We start from the raw sequence: 23,854 nt of genomic DNA, 5'->3' as shown, positions 1-23,854 counted from the left end.
TTATATAGAGTGGTTCGGATCTGGAATGCCCTGCCTGAGAGTGTGGTGGAGGCAGATTCAATCACGGCTTTCAAAAGGCAACTGAATCATTATCTGAAAAAGAAAACAGTGCTTAGCTACAGGAAATGGTGGTGGATTGGCACTGGGTAAATGGTTCTTGCAGAGAACCAGCACAGCCACGGGAAAATAAAGAGATAAGCTTACTTTGATCATGTAAATGTAATTATGTTGGGCTGATCATTAACATTCAGTATCAAAATATAAAAATGAGAGATGCACCTACATTGTTAACGCAAAATCAGTTATTTCCAACATTTGCTTTGAGCAAATTTTACTAAGTGTAAACATGACTGGAGAAGACAAAAAAAAAGCTATGTGGATGTAATCATCGATGCCTATCTCAGGGCATAGGGTTATAAAATCTGTTACAAATCCCAAGCTTACTCAAACAGACCAAAGTCCACAAAGTAAAATAGAATGTACTTTGGTATCTGACTAAAGCAGAAGAGATGCAGTGACTGCCAGTGACTGCAAAGACTCTATCATGGAGTACAGACTTTCAACATTCGCAGCTGTGTTTGAGGCTCTGCCACTGTGGCTTCTTATATTTGGAATATTCATCCCAGTTGTTCTGCTCTTGTTGCTGATAATTGCTTACCTCAGATTGGAGCTCATGGAAGGTATGTTATTTATGATCTATGTTTCATTTAATGCACACAAGAAAATACCACAACATAAAAAGCATGCGATGAAACCTCCCATAGTTCTAGTATCAGATCTAATATAATTACACCTCAGACACTGAAACGAGTGATTGATCTCAACCTCTTTGAAAGGTAATGTTCACAAATTGCTGCTATAAACAATTCTGCCGACAAGGAGACTAATAATGGGATTTTCCTGGCCTTCTCGTCACCAGAATCTTCCGGAGCTATTGACGGGCAAGCCACGCAAAACACTATAGATTTCAGTGGGACCTCCAAAGGCGAACCGCCTCTGCCACCGGAATACACGCCACAGGAATTTGGTGAGGGGGGGGGGGGGATCCCTGCTCTAAGTATCTTTCCAAGACAATATCTTCTAATATTGCTTGAGTAACTTCAGATCATATTACAGGCCTACCTTTTGGATACACATGCTAAGGGGACAAGGTGCTAGATTTTGTTCAGAGGCCTCAGGTCCTGGTGGCGTCACCAGAATAAGGTATAGCTTCCACCTGCTGCCAGCCGAACATAACCACACAACAGCTGGCCAATTAACTAACTGGAGGAGTGGGGACCGTCCAATTAAAGAGCAAGGACGGGATACAAGGTGCCGGTGCTGATTCAAAGTCATGTGCTGGCACCATATTTAATGGGCTGCCACAGCCCTGTATACACTTGCCTTAGAATCATAAAATCTACAGTGCAGAAGGAAGCCATTCGGCCCATCGAGTTTGCACCAGCCCTTGTAAAGAGCAGCCCTCCTAAGCCCACACCTCCACCCAATCCACGTAACCCAGTAACCCCACTTAACCTTTGGACACTAAGGGCAATTTAGCGTGGCCAATCCACCTAACCTGCATATCTTTGGACTGTGGGAGGAAACCAGAGCACCCGGAGGAAACCCACGCAGACAATGGGGAGAAAGTGCAAACTCCGCACAGTGACCCAAGCCGGGAATCCAAGGTAGGTGGCTTGGCCATGCTAAATTGCCCCATAATTGGGAAAAAATGCATTGGGTACTATAAATTTATAAAAAGAAATAAATTCACTTCATTTAAACAAATGGAGTGGGATTTAGCGGCCGGATTAGTCTTGGATGCAAATTCCATAATGGCCACTAAATCTCACAAGAGGCCAAAAACAGGATTTGCACTGGTGAGAATTTGGAACGCGATCTTCCCGGGCCCTGTCCGACGACACGATCAGGAAGGGCGTGAACCTGATTTGCATGAATTTGAAATCATTACAATATACTTAGCATGATTAACATCGCATTTTCAGCCATCTTTGAATCTTCCCCCCCGCTGGGCGTGATGTCACGCTGGTGCGAATTACTAATGCTTCTTTAAAAACTGGAAGCAGGCACCATGACCTCAGAGAGGGTGGAAGGAGGTAGGCACCTCTGTCTACACCTGGCACCAGGGAGTGCAAGGGAACAGAGCCCATTGACCAGCTCCACAGGCCGAGGGGTGGCCTCAGCTTTCCGGAATGGGATTTGCAGCAGGTGGGGCTGGTCATGACGCCTGGTGCCTATTTTCTTAGAGGGCTGTGTTAGTCTGATGTCTGTGGCGTGGGGTGGCTGCAGGCCATATATGGTGGATGGTGGGGTGGGATGAGAGTGAGAGTGCTGGGCCTAATTGGCTGGGTGGATAAAACCCTTAAAGAGAAGGCAAAATGGTGCCCAGCCTGAATGGTGGGGCTGGGGGGGGTGGTGTTGCCAAAACCCTAGAGTGGCTGTCCAGGAGGATTGAGTGTAGCAGCATGACAGCAATGAAATCTCAGAATGATGCAACCTGAGTAAGAAGGGTGCCTATTAGCTCTGCCTAACCCAGAAGCACAAAGTAACACTCATGCTCAACAAACTAATTGACCATCAATAGTTAACCATTAATAATGTCAGCTGCCCTCACTCACAAAGTCAAGGAATGGGACAAATACACAGGGTTCAGGACTCAATGCTTGATTGCATGCGATCAAGAGACAGTTGTCCTGCTTACATGCCACACCCCAACGTCTGCCAGTGAGGATTCATTAGCCCCCAAAGACATCACTGTCCAGTTGACCCTGCACATTGGGGATGTGCAAGCATATAAACCACCTGCCAGAACCCCTTGTGATATAAGAAATATGACCGGGAGGGGACTCGACAGGAGGCCAAAGGCGACTCTGGGCGAGTGCATAGAGGTGGGATGGCACCTGAGCTGTGCATGAGTGGCACACACCTGTTAAGGTCTGGGACTGGTTACCTCCAGGTCTGGGAAGCCAATAGGTCAGCAGAGCTCCTATTGTTATCCAGAGGCGAACCAGCCTGACTGCCTCTCTCTCATCCCTCACAGGTAACCGAGTGATATCTGTATGAGCCAGTGGAGCTGGCTATTCTTATTATCACAGCACTGGAGGAGTACAAACTCCATCAGCGATGTGCAGCGGCACCCAGACCCAGTGACAGGTGACCAGAGGGCCGCAGAGCAGGCTCAGGGGGTGAAGGCCACACTAAACATACAGGGGATGCCAAGGCGCAGACGGAGACCGAGGGTGTCAAGGACCCAAGTATACTTCCTGGAGCTGTCAGAAAATATACGCTGTAGGAGGCACCCCCTCGCCTGTGCAGTACCTGTGCCACATCCCTGCTGACTTGGCGTCACATGGGGGTGGAGGGCGCCCGCTCCCTGTGGTCATGAAGGTTATGGCACTCCTCAACTTTTACGCAACGGGATCGTTCCAGGGCTCCACTGGTGACACGTGCCATCTTGCAGGCATACGCCCATAAGAGGTAATGGATGCACTCTCTGCAAGGGCTTTCAACTTTATTCATTTCAACCTGGACGGCCCAGTGAGACGGGAGGGCCACTGGATTCGGCATCATGACTGATCTACCTAAAGTGCAGGGGGCGATTGACTGCACTCATGTCACTCTCTGCACATGTGGCAACAGGAAGGGGTTTCACTCCCTCAGTGTGTAGCTGGTGTGTGACCATCAGATGCAATTCACACACGTTTTCCAGGGAGCATGCATGATAGTTACACTTCCGGCAGTCGTGGATCCCTGGCATTTCCAAGGGTAACCCCAAGGAATATCCCCGAGGTCTTGGCTGATGACTCCGGTGCGGAAGCCAGAGACCGCAGCAGACGTCCGGTACAATGAGGCTCACAGTGCCACCAATCTGTGCTGGAGTGGTGCATCAGCCTCCTGAAGATGCACTTCCGCTGCCTCGACAGATCCGATGGGGCCCTCCAGTACAGTCCGGAGAGGGTCTCCCGCATCATGGTGCCCTGTGGCCGACATAACCTGGCTTTTTAGTGGAGAGACGGCCTTCATGAGGAAGACCTGGAGGAGTGGCACATGTCCTCTGATGAGGAGGACTTTCAGGAAGGAGTTAAGGAAGAGGTCGCTGAAGATCCAGAGGATGGAGTCCAGGCGATACCTGGGAACGCCAACACCTGGAGGTTATGCTCCAAGTCACTCGCCACCCTGACTTGGAAATATATTGCCGCTCCTTCACTGTCGCTGGGGCAACAGCCTGGAACTCCATCCCTAACAGCACAGTGGGTGTACTGACACTTCAAGTACTGCAGCGGTTCAAGAAGGCAACTCACCACCACCTTCTGAAGGGCAAGTAGGGATGGGCAATAAATGCTGCCTAAGCAGTGACGCTCACATCCCGGAAGTGAATTTTTTTTAAAGTGCATGCATCAGCAGGAGGGCTAGGCACACCCTCATTACCTCCCGCACCAACAGTACAACACCTCCCCCCGAGGTAGTCACCATTGATGTATATATTGTATATATAGGATGTTGATATACGTGCTTTACGGTAAGGCCCCTGTACTACAGGTACGGGGGTAGATCCCTGCCTGCTGGTTCCGCCCAGTAGGCGGAGTATAAATATGTGTGTTCCCAGTACAGCAGCCATTTTGTCAGCTGCTGTAGGAGGCCACACATCTCAGCGTAATAAAGCCTCGATTGCATCCAACTCTCGTCTTTGTGTAATTGATTGTGCATCACCCCTCTGTGACCAGAGGATGAGGTTGCAAGATCTTATTCATCAGGCCACTGGGGGTGGGGAGTCCTTGAGTGTTTGCTGTCCAGTCATTGCAGGAGGATGATGATGACTTGCAGTGAGGAATGCTCTGTGATGCTCCTCAGCTACTGGTTATGTCTGATTCTTGTCTGTCTGCTCTCAGCACACTGACTCCCCAGCTCATGTCTCAGTGAGATTCGTCCTTACATTCCTTTGTCCCTTAGCTTTAGAGGAGGATAGGGAGGAGGGTCTGGGGCTCCGTGAATCATGCCTGGGTTCAATCACTGCGAATGAAATATTCTTAATGAGTGGGCCTAGCCTTCTGGCTGATATTGAGAGCCAGTGAGAAGAGCTGTGTCCAGATAGACTATGCCACTGGGAGGCACTAAGATGGTGAAGAACAATAATATTTAATTCAGTGACATACAGATGTTACGAGTGAAAAGGACCCCCAACTACCTGTGCCTGATGCACGATCAATTACACAAAGACGAGAGTTGAATGCAACTGAGGCTTTATTACACTACAGCTGCCTCCTACAGCTGCTGCCGAAATGGCTGCAGTTCGGAGAGCACACACATTTATACTGCGCCTACTGAGCGGAGCCAGCAGGTAGGGATCTACCCCCTTACCTGTAGACAGGGCCTTACCACAAATCACCAAATATATACATCAGTGGTTTACCACATTCACCCCCTGTTAAAATTGAGTCCGGCGGGGGGGGTGGAGAACTATATACAAGTACATGTTTTAACTTCAGAGAAAAATGGAGTCCCAATCAAGTTACAGGTTCAGTCGGTCCGGAGCCTTGATCTGCCGTTGGGAGCGCCGCAGTGGTGGTGGCGATTCCGGTGTCGGTCTGGTCCTCGGTGTCGGTCTGGTCCTCGTTGTCCTCGGGCGTGGGCAGGGGGAGGACGGATTATCCTGGGGCGGGGGCTGTGGTGGGGTGTGCCGAGGGAGGGGAGGGTGGCGCTGGGTCGGATGGGTGTGTGTGTGCGGAACCAGCTGGTGCCAGGTCCCTGAGGGAGACAGTATCTTGGCGGACGTCGGGGTATGCTACGTAGACGTACTGCGGGTTGGCGTGGAGTAGCTGTACCCTTTCAACCAACGGGTCCGCCTTGTGGAGTCGCACGTGCTTACGGAGGAGTACGGGTCCTGGAGCTGCGAGCCATGTCGGGAGCGACACCCCGGAGGTGGATTTCCTGGGGAAGGCAAAGAGACACAGGTGTGTCATTAGTCTCAGTGCATAGGAGCGCCAAATGGAATGCAGTGCGTCGGGGAGGACCTCCTGCCAGCGGGAGGCCGGGAGATTTCTGGACCGTAGGGCCAGCTGGACGGCCTTCCAGACCGTCCCATTCTCCCTCTCCACCTGCCCATTTCCCCGGGGGTTATAGCTGGTCATCCTGCTCGAGGTGATACCCTTGTTGAGCAGGAACTGACGCAGCTCATCGCTCATGAATGAGGATCCCCGGTCACTGTGGACGTAGGCGGGGAAGCCAAACAGAGCGAAGATGGTGTTGAGGGCTTTGATGACGGTGGCAGGCGTCATGTCGGGGCATGGGATGGCGAAGGGGAATCTGGAGTACTCATCGACCACACTGAGGAAGTACATGGTACGGTCAGTGGAGGGGAGGGGCCCTTTGAAGTCCACGCTGAGGCGTTCAAAGGGGCGGGAGGCCTTCACCAGGCACGCATGGTCTGGCTGGTAGAAGTGCGGTTTGCACACCGCGCAGACCTGGCAGTCTCTGTTGATTGCCCTGACTTCCTCGACGCAGCAGGGCAGGTTGCAGGCCTTGATGAAGTGGTACAAACGTGTGACTCCTGGGTGACAAATGTTGTCGTGCAGAGTCCGGAGTCAGTCCACCTGTGCGCTGGCACATGTACCTCGGGATAGGACATCGGGGGCTCGTTGTAGTTGTAGGTGGAGAGCTCGATCCTCCACCTCAAGATTTTATCGTTTTTGATCTTGCCCCGCTGTGTGATGTTAAACATGAAGGCTACCGACCGTTGGTCAGTGAGGAGAGTGAATCTCCTGCCGGCCAGGTAATGCCTCCAATGCCGCACAGCTTCAACAATAGCTTGCGCCTCTTTTTCGACAGAGGAGTGCCGAATTTCAGAGGCATGAAGGGTTCGTGAAAAGAATGCCACGGGCCTGCCTGCCTCGTTGAGGGTGGCGGCTAGAGCGACGTCTGATGCATCGCTCTCGACTTGGAAGGGGAGCGTCTCGTCGACTGCGTGCATCGCGGCCTTGGCGGTGTCGGCCTTAATACGGTTGAAGGCCCGGTGAGCCTCGGCCGTTAGTGGAAAAAGAGTGGATTGGATGAGTGGGCGGGCCTTGTCCGCATAATTTGGGACCCACTGGGCATAGTAAGAAAAGAACCGCAGGCAACGTTTGAGGGCCTTGGGGCAGTGGGGGAGGGGGAGTTCCATGAGGGGGCGCATACGGTTGGGATTGGGCCCCAGAACTCCGTTCTGGACCACAAAGACAAGGATGGCTAAGCAGTTTGTGCTGAACACACACTTCTCCTTGTTGTAAGTGAGGTTGAGGAGAGTGGTGGTGCGGAGAAATTTGGCACGGTTGGCGTCATGATCCTGCTGATCGTGGCCGCAGATGGTGACATTGTCAAGGTACGGGAAAGTGGCCCGCAGCCCGTACCGGTTGACCAATCGGTCCATTTCCCGCGGTGTGCCAGGTCCGTTCAGTTGCTGATATTGTTCCGAGCCCCCCCCGTACGGCCAGTGGGCACCGCCATCTTCCCCTCCTCGGACCACGCATGGCCATGGGTGCCGCTATCTTTCCCTCCTCTGACCACGTGGGGCCCATGGGCGCCGCCATCTTGTTCAACCCCCACCACGTGCGGCCCGTGGGCGCCGCCATCTTGTCCTCCCAGGAACATCAAGCGCCACCATTTTGTCTCCCCCCACGGCACGTGCGGCCGCGAAGTGCCCTTTCTTGCCACAGGCCTTGCAAAGGGCGCTCCGGGCCGGGAAGCGTTTTCGGGGGTGTTTTGGCTGCCCACAGAAGTAACATTTGGGGCCCCCAGGGTTGGTTGGCTGAGTGGGGTCCCCAATGGGGCGGCCTTCTGCGGAGTCCACGATGCGTAGGAGGGGCAGCGCGGCCGGGGGTATAGGCATGGATGTGCGCGAGGCGACCGTCAGCGAGAGCGCAAGCTTTTTAGTTGCCGCTAAGTTGAGCGTGGCCCCTTCTAAAAGGCATTGGCGGATGTAATCTGATCCTATCCCCGTAACAAAAGTGTCCCTCATAAGCAAGTTCGAGTGTTCCGTGGCCGTGACGGCCTGACAGTCACAGTCTCTGCCTAGGGGAATTAGAGCACGCCAGAAGTCTTCTACTGACTCACCAGGGAGTTGACTGCGCGTGGAGAGGATGTGTCTGGCGTAAAGCGTGTTAGTCCACTGAGCGTAGTTTTCTTTCAGTAGCGCCATGGCTTCGTCGTAGTTCGGCGCGTCCTGGATAAGTGGAAAGACGTTGGAGCTCAGCCGCGTGTAGAGGATCTGAATCTTCTGAGCTTCCGGAATTGGGTCTGGTGCAGACCTGATGTAAGCTTCAAAACAGGCGAGCCAATGTTCAAAGTCCTTTTTGGCGTTGCCTGATTGCGGATACAGCTGCAGGCGATCCGGCTTGATGTGGAGGTCAATCTTCTGAAAACTTTAGTGTAATAAATTGATGCACGATACATTACAAAAAGACGAGAGTTGAATGCAACTGAGGCTTTATTACACTAAGATGTGTGACCTCCTACAGCAGCTGGCGAAATGGCTGCTGTATGGGAGCACACATATTTATACTCCGCCTACTGGGCAGAGCCAGCAGGCAAGGAACTACACCCGTACCTGTAGTATAGGGCCTTACCACAAATCATCTAATATATACATCAGTGGTGACTACCACAGTGCCGAACTTCACCTGTCGCTACATTGCTGCTATGATTCCTTACTCTTGCAAACCCTCCCGTTATATCTGGATGTGTTCCCAGGATGCACATCAGAGGTGGAAGTGACTTTCTGCCTTCCACACCTCGTCGCTTGAGCTGTCCTTGGCAGGCGTCCTCTTCAAGCCCAGAACCTGGAGGGTCCCGGTCTAATTTTGGATGGCACTGGTGTTGCCGCAACACCCTGTTCTGCCCGCTGTGTCTGAGTTGCGCCAGTCTCAGGAGGGAGAACTCCGATTAGCTGGTTGCTCCCAGGTCTCCTGGATGGAAGGCTCTGGGATATGCTCCAGAGATGCTCCTCCCTCTGGGTGCTTGTGGGCCCCTGGATTACTCCATGGTATAAATGGGATGTCTCGGATCGTGTCTTCAGGATCCTTAAGGGGGAGGGAGAGCAGCCGTGGTGCACATTGGTACCAACGACATAGGTAGGAAAAGGGGTGTGGAGGTAATAAACAAATTTAGGGAGTTAGGCTGGAAGTTAAAAGCCAGGACAGACAGAGTTGTCATCTCTGGTTTGTTGCCGGTGCCACGTGATAGCGAGGCTAGGAATAGGGAGAGAGTGCAGTTGAACACGTGGCTGCAGGAATGGTGTAGGAGGGAGGGCTTCAGGTATTTGGATAATTGGAGCGCATTCTGGGGAAGGTGGGACCTGTACAAACAGGACGGGTTGCATCTGAACCAGAGGGGCACCAATATCCTGGGAGGGAGGTTTGCTAGTACTCTTCGGGAGGGTTTAAACTAATTTGGCAGGGGAATGGGAACCGGATTTGTAGTCCAGCAACTAAGGTAGCCGATATTCAGGACGCCAAAGCGTGTAATGAGGCAGTGGGGAAGGGAACCCTGACAAAGGAGAGTACTTGCAGGCACGGAGATGGGTTGAAGTGTGTATACTTCAACGCAAGAAGCATCAGGAATAAGGTGGGTGAACGTAAGGCATGGGTCGGTACTTGGGACTATGATGTAGTGGCCATCACGGAAACTTGGATAGAAGAGGGGCAGAAATGGTTGTTGGAGGTCCCTGGTTATAGATGTTTCAATAAGATTAGGGAGGGTGGTAAAAGAGGTGGGGGCGTGGCATTGTTAATTAGAGATAGTATAACAGCTGCAGAAAGGCAGTTCGAGGAGTATCACCCTAATGAGGTAGTATGGGTTGAAGTCAGAAATAGGAAAGGAGCAGTCACCTTGTTAGGAGTTTTCTATAGGCCCCCCAATAGTAGCAGAGATGTGGAGGAACAGATTGGGAAACAGATTTTGGAAAGGTGCAGAAGTCACAGGGTAGTAGTCATGGGTGACTTTAACTTCCCAAATATTGAGTGGAAACTCTTTAGATCAAATAGTTTGGATGGGGTGGTGTTTGTGCAGTGTGTCCAGGAAGCTTTTCTAACACAGTATGTAGATTGTCCAACCAGAGGAGGGGCAATATTGGATTTAGTACTTGGTAATGAACCAGGGCAAGTGATAGATTTGTTAGTGGGGGAGCATTTTGGAGATAGTGACCACAATTCTGTGACTTTCACTTTAGTAATGGAGAGGGATAGGTGCGTGCAACAGGGCAAGGTTTACAATTGGGGGAAGGGTAAATACGATGTTGTTAGACAAGAATTGAAGTGCATAAGTTGGGAACATAGGCTGTCAGGGAAGGACACAAGTGAAATGTGGAACTTGTTCAAGGAACAGGTACTACGTGTCCTTGATATGTATGTCCCTGTCAGGCAGGGAAGAGATGGTCGAGTGAGGGAACCATGGTTGACAAGAGAGGTTGAATGTCTTGTTAAGAGGAAAAAGGAGACTTATGTAAGGCTGAGGAAACAAGGTTCAGACAGGGCATTGGAGGGATACAAGATAGCCAGGAGGGAACTGAAGAAAGGGATTAGGAGAGCTAAGAGAGGGCATGAACAATCTTTGGCGGGTAGGATCAAGGAAAACCCCAAGGCCTTTTACACATATGTGAGAAATATGAGAATGACTAGAGCGAGGGTAGGTCCGATCAAGGACAGTAGCGGGAGATTGTGTATTGAGTCTGAAGAGGTAGGAGAGGTCTTGAACGAGTACTTTTCTTCTGTACTTACAAATGAGAGGGGCGATATTGTTGGAGAGGACAGTGTGAAACAGACTGGTAAGCTCGAGGAAATACTTGTTAGGAAGGAAGATGTGTTGGGCATTTTGAAAAACTTGAGGATAGACAAGTCTCCCGGGCCTGACGGGATATATCCAAGGATTCTATGGGAAGCAAGAGATGAAATTGCAGAGCCGTTGGCAATGATCTTTTCATCCTCACTGTCAACAGGGGTGGTACCAGGGGATTGGAGAGTGGCGAATGTCGTGCCCCTGTTCAAAAAAGGGACTAGGGATAACCCTGGGAATTACAGGCCAGTTAGTCTTACTTCGGTGGTAGGCAAAGTAATGGAAAGGGTACTGAAGGATAGGATTTCTGAGCATCTGGAAAGACACTGCTTGATTAGGAATAGTCAGCACGGATTTGTGAGGGGTAGGTCTTGCCTTACAAATCTTATTGAATTCTTTGAGGAGGTGACCAAGCATGTGGATGAAGGTAAAGCAGTGGATGTAGTGTACATGGATTTTAGTAAGGCATTTGATAAGGTTCCCCATGGTAGGCTTCTGCAGAAAGTAAGGAGGCATGGGATAGTGGGAAATTTGGCCAGTTGGATAACGAACTGGCTAACCAATAGAAGTCAGAGAGTGGCGGTGGATGGCAAATATTCAGCCTGGATCCCAGTTACCAGTGGCGTACCGCAGAGATCAGTTCTGGGTCCTCTGCTGTTTGTGATTTTCATTAATGACTTGGATGAGGGAGTTGAAGGGTGGGTCAGTAAATTTGCAGACGATACGAAGATTGGTGGAGTTGTGGATAGTAAGGAGGGCTGTTGTCGGCTGCAAAGAGACATAGATAGGATGCAGAGCTGGGCTGAGAAGTGGCAGATAGAGTTTAACCCTGAAAAGTGTGAGGTTGTCCATTTTGGAAGGACAAATATGAATGCGGAATACAGGGTTAACGGTAGAGTTCTTGGCAATGTGGAGGAGCAGAGAGATCTTGGGGTCTATGTTCATACATCTTTGAAAGTTGCCACTCAAGTGGATAGAGCTGTGAAGAAGGCCTATGGTGTGCTCGCGTTCATTAACAGAGGGATTGAATTTAAGAGCCGTGAGGTGATGATGCAGCTGTACAAAACTTTGGTAAGGCCACTTTTGGAGTACTGTGTACAGTTCTAGTCACCTCATTTTAGGAAGGATGTGGAAGCTTTGGAAAAGGTGCAAAGAAGATTTACCAGGATGTTACCTGGAATGGAGAGTAGGTCTTACGAGGAAAGGTTGAGGGTGCTAGGCCTTTTCTCATTAGAACGGAGAAGGATGAGGGGCGACTTGATAGAGGTTTATAAGATGATCAGGGGAATAGATAGAGGAGACAGTCAGAGACTTTTTCCCCGGGTGGAACAAACCATTACAAGGGGACATAAATTTAAGGTGAAAGGTGGAAGATATAGGAGGGATATCAGAGGTAGGTTCTTTACCCAGAGAGTAGTGGGGGCATGGAATGCACTGCCTGTGGAAGTTGTTGAATCGGAAACATTAGGGACCTTCAAGCAGCTATTGGATAGGTACATAGATTACGATAAAATGATATAGTGTAGATTTATTTGTTCTTAAGGGCAGCACGGTAGCATTGTGGATAGCACAATTGCTTCACAGCTCCAGGGTCCCAGGTTCGATTCCGGCTTGGGTCACTGCCTGTGCGGAGTCTGCACGTCCTCCCCGTGTCTACGTGGGTTTCCTCCGGGTGCTTGGGTTTCCTCCCACAGTCCAAAGATGTGCAGGGTAGATGGATTGGCCATGATAAATTGCCCTTAGTGTCCAAAATTGCCCTTGGTGTTGGGTGGAGGTGTATGAGTTTGGGTGGGGTGCTCTTTCCAAGAGCCGGTGCAGACTCAGGGGGCCGAATGGCCTCCTTCTGCACTGTAAATTCAATGATAATCTCTGATTAATCTAGGACAAAGGTTCGGCACAACATCGTGGGCCGAAGGGCCTGTTCTGTGCTGTATTTTCTATGTTCTATGTTCTATGGGATGGAGGGGCAGCGGGCGGGGGGTGCACTGCTGGCAGGAAGAGTGAATCGCAACGGCTGGAGAATTCAATGTCTCAAAGAAGTGAAGGATTAAAATAATAATTGCCCAAGTAAAAGGACCAATTTCAATTACTCACTAGGAAGAGAAAGAATGCTGTTGATCGGTAGAAATAGAGCGGCAAAAAGGGAAGGAGACTGTGTGAACTTAGGGATGGGAGGGAAAAAGGTCATTGTGCTATCGAACCAACAGGGAAGTCCGACAAGTTTATTAGACGAGAAACATAACACCAAGCCTTTAACTAATCAAATGGACTTAATTCAGAAATTAAAAACAAGGATACTGATACCACAGGTATCTTTGAAGATTTACCATGCTGGGACTCACTTTTACTCAGCTTTACAAGTTAAATCTTTTGTTCTCATGTCAGCTTTAAATAAATACTCATTTATTATCATACACCCAAGGCACCTTTAGAAATGTGAAATGCACTGGAGAGGTGTACTTGCTTCACTTTCAGCTGCAATGTGTATAGAATGTATTAGGAATTTTAATGCAAGGTCCATACTGCCATTGAAGCAGCATTGTAGGCCAGCGTTTCGAGGTCAGGGTTAGGTCTATCCTGTGTATATCAGTTTTCCCAAATGTTACTTGTAACATTGGGAAAGATTTTCCCTCCATGTGGTTTCCAGGGGACTGGCTGATGGTGCAAGTGGGATTCCCATCCATTTCAAAGGATAGACTTTAGATAAATATGGCTGTGGGCTAAAATACGAAGTACCCTGTTGAATCAGGCCACTCTAATATCAGTCAGTCCCACTGACTTACAAAATAGTGCTCTGTTCTCAGGTGGGGTAAGGACCGATGCAACATCACCCAGCTTGATTTGGGGAAGAATAGAAGAACACACTCACTATTCCTGTCCTCAAAATACATTAAACTATGGGCGCGATTCTCCAGAAAAATGTCCAAGTGCTGTAGTGAGTGTGAATTGTCACGTGTTTCCCGGCGCGCAGCCCAGCGAGGCCGGCAACATTAATTGGTCCACTTAACGAGGCGTCATGTGCTTCCCGCCCGATTGCCGGCTCACCAGCTGATTCGCCAGGACCGCGCTCGCCAGCCCACCGCTAACATGGTCGAATAGCACTTAAGCTGCACTTGCTCAGCCAACACCAGCCAGCTCGCCCAGGAGACTGGCCCCAAGATGGGCAGGCTCCTGGACGCGGTGGAAGCCAGGAGGGATGTCCAGCTGCCCCTCCGTCCCAAGGTGAACCACAGGGCCATATGGGCACAGATCGGGAGGGGGCGCTGGGTGGCAACCTGGACCCGTCCCTGGAGTGGCAACGGTGGCCATCAGCTCCACCGAGTTCCACCCCTCTGATTAGGCCATGTCTCGCAGGCAGCACACGGGATAGGGCTCATGATAAGTGAGTCTGGGCTGTCCAGTGCCAGAGCCGCCAAAGGACACCTGCCAGGGACATCGAGGGCCATGGGACGAGGTAAGTAGCTGGCTGCCTCCACCTCCGATGTGCATCCTGGGGAAACACCAAGACGTAGTGGTAGAGCTACGAGGGCCAGGCATGTCACTGAGGGCACCAGATAGGGTAAGGGGGAGGTTAGATAGGGGGTGGGGAGGGGTTGGGGTTGGAGGCTGGGGCGTTGGGGGTCGGCACTATCGGGAATGGGGTATTGTAAAGCACATTAAACAACATTTTGCACAACCGTTATGATGCCTCTGTCCGCAAGGCGGGCTGTCCACCCGACTCTTTGCCCATCTCTCCAGGCATCCCCCCCCTCACCGTGGCAACCACCCACCCACCCTCCGACCGAGGTCATGTCCCCGGAGTTGTGTCCCATCCCCTGGGTGTTCAGGTGTTGGCTGCGGTGTCCATGCATCAGGGTGCGATTGGAATGCTAGGTAATGACTCCCACATGCTACATGGCCCGCCCACCCACGGGAATCCACTTGGCATGTTTCAGGTGCTCACTTAACCACGATTACCAATTCCTTATTAGCGATAACCTTCAGCCGCGCAGCCAGAGGACTCAGCAGTTGGTGGGGGTTATGGGTGATCGGTGGGGCAGACGGGCAGGGACAAGGTTTGCCCCTGGAATGGGGTTGGGATCCAGGGGTGGCAAGCCCAGCACACCTGGTCTCTTTGCCTATGCGCAAAGATGGCTACTCACCTCCTTGACTCCCCACTGAAGCCCTTCCGCCAGGTTCACGTTTTTAAAAAGGAGTACTTGCTGGGGAGGCCAATGAATGACGGGAGGCCGGTGCATATGGCGTTGCTCTTGTTGATTGTATGGAAATAGGGCTTAAGTGATGATAATTGGTTACTCGCCTCATTACAGCGAGATACCGATTTCGCCTACGGGAGTGGGTCGGTGGGGGTGCTGTGTGGTAAACCACGTTATTGCATTATATGTACTGTATTGTATTGTACATGCCTGGGCTTGTCCAGGCTGACTCTGCCTGTGGCTCCTCCCCTCGGGCTTCTGTATAAAAGTGATAAGTCTCCGCCTCCGGAACCAGTTCAGGTCCAGAGGCAGGAGGCTTGCTGTTTAGTGTATTAAAGCCTCAGTTACATTCATCACTCGTCATGTGTTATTGATGGTGTATCAATTTAATACACTAAACTCCTCAAGATGAACTTATCACTCAAGCCTGATTGCTTGGAACTGGACCCACAGGCAGCCGATGCTACAGAAACGTTTGAACACTGGCTAAGCTGCTTCGAGGCGTACCTCGCATCCTTCAACTAAAACTTCACAGACCTCCAGAAGAAGCAGGTCCTCCACGCACTGGTGAGCCCAAGAGTCTTCCCCCTCATCAGGGATGCCCCCTCATACGCGGAAGCAGTAACGCTGCTAAAAGCACAAGATGTGAAGTCTGTTAACCAGATATATGCTCGGCACCTTCTCACCATGAGACGGCAGCGCCCTGGGGAATCACTCACAGAATTCCTGCGTGCCTTGTGCATCCTCTGCCGGAACTGTGAGTGCCGGGCGATATCGGCTAGCTGAGCACGCGGAGCTGCTGATCAGGGACGCTTCTGTCGCGGGCATGCACTCATACTATATCCGCCAGCATCTACTAGAAGGGGGGACACTTGGCCTCCTAGAGACAGTACAACTCTCTAACTCGCTGGAGATGGCCTCCCAGAACATGGGGGCCTACACCTCCGACCGCGCGGCACCCTCGTGGGCGCAGCCATCAACCGACCCGGGTGGAACACAAGCCTGCACCGTGCAGCGGCCTGCCAACGCTGGAGGCCCGAGGTGCTACTTCTGCGGCCAGGGTAATCACTCCAGACAACGCTGCCCGGCACGAAACACAACTTGTAATGGCTGTGGGAAGAAGGGCCACTTCGCAAAAGCCTGCCAGGCCGATCCCCCCCTAAATCTTCTAGGCCCAGCAGCACTGCCTGCTGCCTGTCGTGGCCGCCCCCAGCTGCCGCGCCACCCGCCATGTGCGACCTGTGGACGGCGCCATCTTTAACTTCGGCCGACACGTGCGACCTACGGGTGCCGCCATCTTGGTCTCCATCACCGCTGACACCCACCATGCGCGACCCATAGGGGCCGCCACCTTGTAAGCCATCGCCGGCACCACCCTCCACGCGCGACTCATGGGGGCCGCCATCTTGGGACCACTCCGCAGCCTCCCGGGAGCCCAGCTCACCTGACCGTACTCTGGCCGCCGCTACCTCCGACCAGCCTACCGACAGCCTTCCGACACTCGGCTCCGTCACACTGGACCAGTCCCGGCCGCACCACCTCGCGAAGTCCGCGATGACCGACCGGATCAAGGGGCACGAGACGGCCTACCTTTTCGACTCCGGGAGCACAGACAGCTTCATACACCCAGATACGGTAAGGCGCTGCTCCCTCCCCATCCTACCCGGGACCCAGAAAATCTCCCTGGCTTCCGGATCCCACGCTGTAGAAATCCAGGGGTACTGTGTCGCGATCCTTAACGTACAAGGCGTAGAGTACACCAACTTTAAGCTCTACGTCCTCCCCCATCTCTGCGCTGCCCTATTACTGGGGCTCGACTTCCAGTGCCACCTCCAGAGCTTTACCCTAAAGTTTGACGGACCCCTGCCCCCCCTCACCGTCTGTAGCCTCGCGACCCTTAAGGTCGCTCCACCCTCCCTCTTCGCAAACCTCACCCCGGACTGTAACCCCGTCGCCACCAGAAGCAGACGCTACAGTGCTCAGGACGGGGCCTTCATCAGGTCGGAGGTCCAGCTACTCCTGCAAGAGGGGATCATTGAGGCTGGTAACAGCCCCTGGAGAGCCCAAGTGATGGTCGTCAAGACTGGGGAGAAGCACTGGATGGTCATCGATTACAGCCAGACCATTAACCGGTACACGCAGCTCGATGCGTACCTCCTCCCCTGCATATCTGACATGGTCAATCAGATTGCGCAGTATCGAGTCTTCTCTACAGTCGACTTGAAGTCCGCGAACCACCAGCTCCCTATCCGCCCGGAGGACCGCCAATACACTGCCTTCGAGGCAGATGGCCATCTCCAGCACTTCCTAAGGGTCCCCTTCGGCGTCACCAACGGGGTCTCGGTCTTCCAAAGGGAAATGGACCAAATGGTTGACCAGTACAGGCTGCGGGCCACGTTCCTGTACCTAGACAACATTACCATCTGCGGCCGTGACCAGCAGGACCATGACGAGAACCTCCGGCGCTTCCTCCACACCGCTAAACGCCTGAACCACACTTATAATAAAGAAAAATGTGTCTTCCGCACAACCCGCCTGGCCATCCTCGGCTACGTCGTGGAACACAGAGTCTTAGGGCCCGACCCCAACCACATGCGCCCCCTCCTGGAACTCCCCCTTCCCCACTGCCCCAAGGCCCTGAAGAGATGCCTGGGGTTCTTCTCTTACTATGCCCAATGGATTCCCAACTATGCGGACAAGGCCTGTCCACTGATCAAATCCACCATTTTTTCCCTGAAGGCTGAGGCCCGCCTGGCCTTCAACCGCATCAAGGCAGATATTGCCAAAGCCGCGATGCACGCTGTGGATGAGTCCATTCGGTTCCAGGTAGAGAGCGATGCGTCGGACTTTGCCCTGGCTGCTACACTCAACCAGGCGGGCAGGCCCGGGGCTTTCTTCTCCCGTACCCTCCATGCCTTCGAAATTCAACACTCCTCCGTCAAAAAGGAAGCCCAAGCCAACGTAGAAGCTGTGAGACATTGGAGCCATCACCTGTCCGGCAGGCAATTCACTCTCCTCACTGGCCAACGGTCGGTTGCCTTCATGTTCAATAACACACAGCGGGGCAAGATCAAGAATGACAAGATTCTGAGGTGGAGGATCGAGCTCTCCACCTATAGCTATGATATCTTGTATCGACCCAGGAAGCTTAATGAATCCCCAGATGCCCTCTCCCGCGGTACATGTGCCAGCGCAGAAGTAGACCGACTCCAGGCCGTCCACAACGACCACTGTCACCCGGGGGTCACCCGTTTTTTCCACTTCATCAAGGTTTGCAACCTGCCTTCTCCATCGAGGAGGTCTGGTCCGTGACCAGGGACTGCCAGGTCTGTGCGGAGTGCAAACCGCACTTCTGTCGGCCAGACAGAGCACAACTGGTATAGGCCTCCCGCCCCTTTGAGTGCCTCAGCATGGACTTCAAAGGGCCCCTCTCCTCCACTGACCGTAACGTGTACTTCCTCAACGTCGTTGACAAGTACAACAGATTCCCCTTCGCCATCCCTTGCTCTGACATGACCTCTGCCTCCGTCATCAAGGCCCTGCACAGTCTTTTCACCCTGTTCAGGTTCCCCGCCTACATCCACAGTGATCAGGGCTCCTCCCTTCTGAGCGACGTTCCTGCTCAGTATAGGCATCGCCTCCAGCAGGACGACCAGCTACAACCTCCGGGGAAACGGACAGGTGGAGAGGGAGAACGCGACGGTCTGGAAGGCCGTCCTTCTGGCCCTATGGTCGAAAAGTCTCTTAGTTTCCCGCTGGCAGGAGGTCCTCCCCGATGCACTCCACTCCATCCGGTCGTTCTTATGTACAGCCACTAACAAGACACCTCATGAACGTATGTTTGCCTTCCCCAGGAAGTCCACCTCCGGGGTCTCGCTTCCATCCTGGCTGACAGTCCCGGGGCCCGTCCTTCTCCGGAAGCATGCAAGGAGCCATAAAACCGACCCCCTCATCGAGAAGGTCCTACTCCTCCATGCAAACCCCCAATATGCCTACGTGACACACCAGGACATGATCGCCCTTCGGGATTTGGCTCCAGCAGGCTCCCCGGCGACCATCGCCACCTCCCCCCCCCCCCCCCCACCCTACACCGTCTTCCCCCACCTCCGCCCACTTCCCTCACGAACTGACACCAGCAGGCCCACCGGCGACAAGAACCACCACCTCCGCCCGTACACCGCCCCCCCCTTCGCCGACTCAACATCTGGGTGAAGAAGTAGAAGACAACAGGCTCCCGGACATGCAGGTCTCAACGCCGGCGCCCAAACCACAGCCGGGACTGAGGCGATCACGGTGGAAGGTCAAGGCCCCCGACAGACATGACCTTTAAGACCACTTCACCCCCGCCGGACTCCTTTTTTAAACAGGGGGTGAATGTGGTTAACCACGTTATTGCATTATATGTACTGTATTGTATTGTGCATGCCTGGGCTTGTCCAGGCTGGCTCCGCCTGTGGCTCCTCCCCTCGGGCTTCTGTATAAAGGTGGCAAGTCTCCGCCTCCAGACCCAGTTCGGGTCCAGAGGCAGGAGGCTTGTTGTTTAGTGTTTTAAAGCCTCAGTTACGTTCATCACTCGTTGTGTGTTATTGATGGTGTATCATGCTGTAAGGGGGCTTGATGGTGCCTGATGAGGGGGGACCCCCAGGGACCCCATAGCAGGGTGTCCTCACTTGGGAAGTGGGGGGAAGGGGGGGGGAGGGGGGAGGGGGGACCCACAAGCTCACTTTGAGATCGGGGCACCCTTTCAAAATGGCAGCCCGATCTCGAGTTCAGCTCTGCAGTGCTAAAAAAAATTCTAAGTGTGGGCTAAACCGGTGAAAAACTCCCCAGGGCCCAGTAAAGTGGCTAAGTGTCATTGAATAGCGGGTAACTCCTTGAAAAAACCGCCAAACGTAGAGATATTTGGGGAGAATCACGCCCTAAGCGTTGACTCCGGGGCAGGATTAGTGGAGTTCTATGACAGCAAAACTGGTGCCGCACCTGGACCGATTCAGTGACTGTTCAGGGACGAGCCCTGGCGCCACGTGGAACACGATCAATTCCAATGAGAAATGGTGCTGGATTCGCCAGGGTTGGGGTTGGCACTCGAGAGGCTGACAAGCTGCAGCTGCATATTGGCACTCCACTCCCCACACACATTCATCCCTGCCAACAAGATGGCACAGGTTGCGCTGCAGCACATCCATTCCATTGATGGGTCAGCTGGGGCCAGAGGATACCTAGGGGCCTGGGCGACACCCATATGACCCATGGCACTAAGTTCACAGTGGGCAGTCAGCGGCGTGCGCAGCCGCATGGCAACCTTGCAGTCTGCGGCAATGGTGCTCCGTGCCCGTCCACACCACAGCCCAACTCCTGGCCACACCCCACTACTTCCCCCCGGCCAGTGGCACAACTGTCAGCAAAATATGGCGATGTCGGACACTTTCCGTAACCCCTGCTCTCCCCCTCATTAGCCACAGCGCCTGTTTTACAATTTTTGAAAGCACAAGTGAACCTCGCCAAGGGGAATTCCCCCCAGTGGAGGCGGAGAATCACCGAGGTCCCGGAGAATACAAGGTCAGGCCCGCTACTGATATGCCAACGGCGTTTACTGCACGCGCCTTCCGGAACGTATTGATGTTGCGGTCCAGGCACCGGAGAATTCCGATTTGGTGTGAACCCGGCGACCGTCACGATTTTGGCGTCAAAACCGATTCTCGGCCCAATCGCGTTTCGGGATTCCCACGTCAGCCGACAGAGAATCCCGCCCATTAATTCTGACCTCTATAAATCACAAAAACCTCTCCTTGTGATTAAACTTCTCACGTAGTTTTTCTTACTAATATATTCAAATACTCTTTCACATTTTTTTGCCAAATCTGCAGAACCATTTTCTAAAAATTGTTAAAATGTAGGGCTGGTTGAGGGATTTGTTTTTGGAGGGGCCAGCTTGGAGGAATTGGAGAAGAAAGCAGGACTTGTGGGTTGGATACGTTCAGGTATGGGATTTTCTTTGGCGGGCATCCCCGGCAGGGCCTCCGCCCACTTTATTGGAGAGGATTCTCTCCTGTACGGGGTCGGAAAAGGGCAGCACATCCAGGATATATGGACGGATCTTGGAGCAGGAGCAAGTCTCGCTAGAAGAGGTGAAGGCCAGGAGGGAAGAGTAGCTGAGACCCCATATTGGAGGAGGTGGAGTAGGTCCCTCAACAGGGTGAGTGCTATGACATCCTGTGCAAGGTTGAGCTTGATCCAGCTCAAGGTAATGTTTAAGGCGCATCTCACCAAGGCCAGAATTAACCTGCTTTTTGCAGGGGTTGAAGACAGGTGCGAACGGTGTTCAAGAGTGCCCGTGAACCACATGTTTGGTCCTGTCCCAAATTGTTGGGTTTTTGGGTGTCTTTCTTCAGCAGCATATCAGCAATCCGTAATATTGATTTAGAGCCTTTCCACTTGTAGCTATATTTGGGGTGTCAGACCATCCGGATCGGAGGACGGCTGCCCTGGCATTCGCCTGGTTGATTGCTCGGAGGTGAATACTACTGAGCTGGAGACAGGTGATGCCACCTAGTGCCTCAGTGTGGCTAGGTGACTTGATGGGGCTTTTGCACCTTAAGAAGGTCAAGTTTACACTGAGGGGTTCGGTCGAATGGTTCTACTGTAGATGGTGCCCTTTCATATTGTACTTTAAAGTATTGGTCACTGTTAGCTGGGGGGGGCGGGGGGATTTGTTTGGGTTGCATTTATGTTACTGGGGTTACTGTTATTGTTGTTGTTAGTAATTTTTGACACCTGTGTTGGTTTTGTTTTATCTTGTAAATGTTTGATGTAAAATCTTAAAAGTTCAATAAAAATATTTTCCCACCCAAAAAATAGGGCTGGTTTTCCAAGCATTGGGTACAGCATTGGAATCGTAGTTCACTCAATCCATTGACTAGTCAGAAGGAAATCTCCAATTGAAATTCCTGGCTATGGCTGGCTGGAGCTACCACGTCCATATTATCCACATTGCTCCAGTTCAGATCAAAGCTCTTATTGTCCATTGATCACCTCGAGGCACTGGCAATGGCTTTAAATCATGACTTAATTTGCTAAATGTGCAGCTGTAATTAAAGCAATTTGGGAGGATAAAAATGAACATTTTCTTTAAGTATGGGAAAATTACACTTTTTCTGTAGATTACCCGCCCCCCCCCCCCCCACCCCACCCCCATGCCTTCTCACCATAGCCCTGAATTCTTTCCTTAGAAAATGCATGTAGTGAACTAAATATATGTATGTACAGAAGGGTTTAATGTATAGACATAACAGCTAAGTAATCACTAGATGGCGACACTAGAGATGGGTATAAAAAGACAGACTCAAGCCAAGATCCGCCTCTTCATGTGGATAGTGACCGGTGACCAGATGTAGAGAGAGTTAGCTCAGAGTGTAGGTGTTGTTAATCATAGTTAATTCTTATTCAGTCTTGTTTATTTAATATCTAGTATAAGTGTTGGAGAGAGAACAAACTCACCGTTTATTTGTTAACGTTACTCAATAAAGTATTTGCTTTAATTGGAAGACTACGAGTGTTAACCAACATCGAGTTAAAGATCATCCAGGCAAGAAGCAGATGAGTAACATATATTGCACAAAGTAATATAACAATGCATTCAGTTGTCTCTGCGACACATCTCACATCCTCTGTTTCAATGAAATGGGGAAGCATGAAGGGGGAATTAAACACAACACCAACTGGTTGGATTGATGTATTGCTGAATACATTATATTCATCAATACTAGAATGGAAACAAATGACCAGAAAAGCCTGTTCCATGTTTTAACTTGTGTCTAAAGAGCTTCAGTTTGATGTTGATGTCAGAAATCTTCCAAACCATGTCTCTGCCACGATATAACAATCAAATGTGTTTTCATGATTAGTAATAATCTGCTTTCTTAACAGTGAACAAAGAGCTGGGAATAAATCACGACCCTAAAGACATTATTAAGGAGCACTTCAACAAGCAGACTCGTCACCATTCAACAGAATATAGAGTACGGAATAGAATCTGTGACAACTCAATCACAGCAAAGGCAGAAACACACTTTAATAAGTAGACTGTTGTTGTTAAGGTACCTGTTGTCCTATTACAGTTGTACAGGTTACCTCTTCAATCAAAAATTACCAAGTGATAAACCACTTCATAGCTTTGCCAAATACCACCTGCTTTTACAGTGGATCCATGCTCAAAAGATGGTATCCTTTGAATGCCCCATACAGGCTGGATGCAAAAATAACCAAGAGACATTTCTTTTAGCACAGCCATTTGAGCCTGTCCAAAGGATATATTAATTTCATGTTTAAGATTATATCATTATCTTTTTCAGTGAATAAACCTAGTTTCTTCTGTCCTGCAGTTGGTAACTAATTTTCTTCAATCATATCTATTTCACATTCAGGAATGGTTAATTAGTTCCTGCAAAAACTTGATTATTAAACTCATCCCATTGGTCGATTTGTTTACTAAACTTTTAGCTATATCCGTGATAATCGTATTTATATAGGTTTGTAGGCTAAAGCAGAATTTTAGAACTCATTTTACCCAAATATGATATCAGTTCAGTTGTGTATTAATTGAAAATATACTTGTCCCCAGAGCTTTGCAGGAATTTCATTTCTTTTTTAAAAAGATATTTTTATTCAACGCTTTTCAACAAAATATAAATATACAAAAACATCAAAAGAACTAAAAGAACATCAGAAGACCATCACATCAACCCAACCAACAACCCCAACCCCTCTGACATCGACCCCAACCACGTCCCTCCTTCCCCTTTTTAACCCCCTTACCCCATCAAAAGCCCCCCCCCCCCACCCCCACTGACCCCTCAATC

The 23,854-nt window shown here is 51.2% G+C and overlaps 1 long non-coding RNA gene across 1 annotated transcript; it reads left to right on the top strand.

Annotated features, from left to right (window-relative positions):
* The first annotated feature begins 499 nt into the window (after nt 1-499).
* On the top strand, nt 500-23,376 carry LOC140411702 (uncharacterized). The gene is made up of 2 exons (XR_011940954.1): nt 500-680; nt 22,923-23,376. It is a non-coding gene; the product is annotated as an uncharacterized lncRNA (long non-coding RNA).
* Nucleotides 23,377-23,854: the final 478 nt, after the last annotated feature.

This window comes from Scyliorhinus torazame, chromosome 4 (assembly GCF_047496885.1).
Source record: "Scyliorhinus torazame isolate Kashiwa2021f chromosome 4, sScyTor2.1, whole genome shotgun sequence".
Taxonomy (NCBI): domain Eukaryota; kingdom Metazoa; phylum Chordata; class Chondrichthyes; order Carcharhiniformes; family Scyliorhinidae; genus Scyliorhinus; species Scyliorhinus torazame.
This window is presented reverse-complemented; position numbering and strand designations above follow the sequence as displayed.